Source organism: Octopus bimaculoides, chromosome 6 (assembly GCF_001194135.2).
Source record: "Octopus bimaculoides isolate UCB-OBI-ISO-001 chromosome 6, ASM119413v2, whole genome shotgun sequence".
Lineage (NCBI taxonomy): Eukaryota > Metazoa > Mollusca > Cephalopoda > Octopoda > Octopodidae > Octopus > Octopus bimaculoides.
The window spans coordinates 23,013,143-23,016,954 of record NC_068986.1 but is presented as its reverse complement, the minus strand read 5'-3'; the positions used below and the strand labels follow the sequence as shown (position 1 = coordinate 23,016,954).

The 3,812-nt window shown below is 37.1% G+C and overlaps 1 non-coding gene across 1 annotated transcript; it reads right to left on the bottom strand.

Annotated features, from left to right (window-relative positions):
• Positions 1-267: 267 nt before the first annotated feature.
• Positions 268-339, bottom strand: Trnaw-cca (transfer RNA tryptophan (anticodon CCA)). Its single transcript has one exon. It is a non-coding gene; the product is annotated as a tRNA-Trp (tRNA).
• Positions 340-3,812: the final 3,473 nt, after the last annotated feature.

The window sequence follows — 3,812 nt, the reverse complement described above, 5'->3', positions numbered from 1 at the left end:
AATTTTTTCGTTTATTTTGAGCCTGGTAAACAAACCAACACCGATTGTCACGCGATGAGAAGTGACAAAACACACATATATACATATATATGTATGTGACGGGATTCTTCTAGTTTCCGTCTACCAATTCCACTCATAAGGATCTGGACAGACCAAGGTTATAGCAGAAGACACTTGTCCAATGTGCAATGGAGTGGTACTGAACCCAGAACCATGAAGCTGGAATGCAAACTTCTTACCAAAGAGCCAGGGCTAAAATAAAATGCTTGACCCCGACGTGATTCGAACACGCAGCCTTCTGATCTGGAGTCAGACGCGCTACCGTTGCGCCACAGGGCCGAGTTGCTTGACGGTATCAATACTTTGGTATATATATATGTGTATAACAAAGTATAGCGATTTTTATTTTTTCTACTGCCAACATTTCACTCTCTCAACACATACAGCTACCAAAACATTTGGTTCTGGCTGTTTTTAATGTTTCATGCTTGTTGTTGTTGTTGCTACTGCTGCTGCTGCTGCTGCTGTTGTTGTTATTAATGATGATGATGATGATGATGATGATGATGATAATGATGTTTCTGTTATTCCTTTTTCTGTTGTCGCTTCTGTGTCCGTTGGTGTCGTTTCTATTGTTGTTGTTGTTGTTGTTGTTGTTGTTGTTGTTGTTGTTTTTTATGATGTTATTGTTGATAGAATGATTGGCAACGGTGACTGCGGTGGCGGAGGCAGCAGCAACGGCGATAGCGAAGGATACGATGGCGATAATTATGATGATGATGATGATGATGACAACGATTCATTTTAACCCCTGATCGAACACACCTATGATAAAATGCGTTTCAAGAGTGAGTAATCAGCGATTAATCAACAGTTTTCCAATGCACTCATCTTTTTCATAGTTATTTTGAGGAGCGTATAGAGAGATTCGAAGGAGATTTGGTTGCTAATTATAGCAGGTCTGACAAGTCAAATGTCCGCACTAGTATCTCAAAAATTACTGAAGTTACTAAGAGCATTTACATTATTTACATTTGACAGATATTTGTCCTCATCTTGTTTGTTGTTAACACGTTTCGGCTGATATACCCTGCAGCCTTCATCAGGTGTCTTGGGGAAATTTCGAACTTGGGTTGTCATTCCTAAGGTATTATTATTATTATTATTATTATTATTATTATTATTATTATTATTATTATTATTATTATTCAAGTCACTGCCTGGAATCGAACTCGGAATCTTGGGCTTAGAAGAGGCTACAGAGAAGCAAGACGTGGTATGAGCACAAATCGCAGATAGTGGTGGAGTCGGAGACTAGCAATATCCTCTGGGATTTCCCAATCCAAACAGATCAGGTGCTACAGCACAACAGACCGGACGTAGTGGTGGTGGACGAGGTGCACCACATATGATATATGGTTGATGTTGCATGCCCCTTTGACTCACGAATAATCAAGAAGGACGGCAAAAAGATAGATAAATACAACCCTCTTAAGTACGAAATATCCCGGCTATGGAACATGAAGAAGGTGAGGATAGTGCTGATTGTTGTTGGGACCTTGGAGACAGCATCAGAAGGCATCAAGAGGAATATAAAAGAAATTGGAATAGAGTGCCCAGTAGAACTGTTACAAAAGGTTTGCCTCCTTGGCAGGGCAGAATAATCAGGAAAGTATTAGATAGCTGAAAACAACGGATAGCATGGTACTGTAGGATGCAGGCTGTAAGCCCGCTACGCATGTAATACACCAGGAACTCCAGCAAAACCTGTTATAAAGAGAAAACTATTATTATCATTATTATTATTATTATTATTATTATGATTATTATTATTATTATTATTATTATTATTATTATTATTATTATTCAGTAGTTTTATTTTCATAACGTGCTTTCACTTCACTACCGAGCGCAGCCCTGTGTGCCTTGGGTATGTGCTGTGGTTTGCTGTGATGCTCTTATGGTTACTGTATTGAAAGTGTTTTGCGTAGGATGCAAAACACTATTATTATTATTATTATTTATTATTATTATTATTATTATTATTATTATTATTATTATTATTATTATTGTTGTTGTTGTTGTTGTTGTTGTTGTTGTTGTTGTTGTTGTTGTTGTTGTTGTTGTTGTTGTTGTTGTTGTTGTTGTAAGCAAAAGAACGGCGGACGAATAATCATAAATACTATAAAATAGTTGATTTAGGAGTTACAAATTTTAGTAACTTGATTTTGGTTAATTTCCTCTACTTTAGAATATCACTAGTATTTATTTTATCTGCCCCGAAGAGTTAAAACCAGTTTAAGTAAAATGCTGTAACAATTTAAATTTAGCATTCTACCGATTCTGCCAACTCATTGTCGTAGCATATCGCAGATTTGACGACAGATGTTGAAATATGCTTTTAGCTAGACAGGCTTGACAATGTTTAAGTGTTGATTGATTGCTTTAACGATAAATCGTTTGGAATTAATGAGTAAAGATAAACAGAAATAACTAGTAACCTATATTAATACAATTAATTTGAAGTGCACTCACAAATGAAAAGTTCGGGAGCTGTGTAGAGAATTCTAACTTTTCGGACAATCTTGGGTGAAAATGAAATTAGAAATACATAGGAAGTATTTTTATTGTTATTTAGCCCCGAAGCAACCCTATAATAGGCATGTAGCCGAGTAATTAGGGTGTTACACTCACGATAACGTGATCGTAGTTTCGATTCCTGGGTCGGACCGGTACGTTGTGTTCTTGAACAAGACACTTCACTTCAGGTTGTTCCACTTCACTTCAGGTTGTTCCACTTCACTCAACTGGAGGAATTGCGATCGTGCACCAGCATTTAAATCTTGCATCTTTCTAAGAGAAAAATACTGTTTAGTATAGCAGAACGATTCTGTGCAATAGTTACAGGTTCAAACAGATGAGAGAGACAGCTGGGATAACTAAAAATATTCCTCCAATAAGCAAGACAAAAGAAAAACATATGTGCGCACACGTGTGTGTGTGTGTATGCATGTATGTACGTGTGTGTATGCTTGCATGTATGTATGCGTGTGTACGTACGCACGTACGTATGTATGTATGTATGTCTCTTCTATTTTTTAATTATTATAAATCTTCCACTGAGGAGGGAGCCAGTTTCCAACAAAGATACAAGGCTCCATCTTTGGGATGTAGTTAACAGAGACAAATTCACATTTGGAACTTGAGAAAAATCTTGCATATTTTTTACTGTTCAACTCACAGATTGTACTTGTACTGTAAGAATTAATCGGTCAGTTTCTCTTTCTGAAAATCCCAGTTTATCCAGATTCTCCTTTAAACATTTACTAACAAAACCTAGTGCTCCAATTATTATTGGTATGAATATGAATTCGTAGTCTGGATATAGAAGCTGGAGGTTTCGAAACAATTGTCCATAGATATCCTTATTTCTTTGGTTTACAAAGAGATATTTATAACTGCAGGGCAGCTAACCTCCATGATGGTACATACCTTTGCCCCTCTGTCCCAAACAACAATATCCGGCTTGTTATGCTTACATTTGGCAGACGTTTTGTTGGGAATATTCCACCAGTATCCCTTGAGTTGGTGTTTATGAACGTATTCCATAACAGAGGGATTTTCTAAGTTTATTTCAGGACAGTCTTTTTTCCGGATGACATTGTAAATTGTTTTAGAAACAACATCGTGTTGGATAGGGAGGCAGTACCGTGATGACATTTTAGGACAGCTGCTAATCACATGCGTGATGTCTTCTACGGAAACATGACATAGCCTACACATGCAGTTGCACCTTGGGATTACAAGAGCGT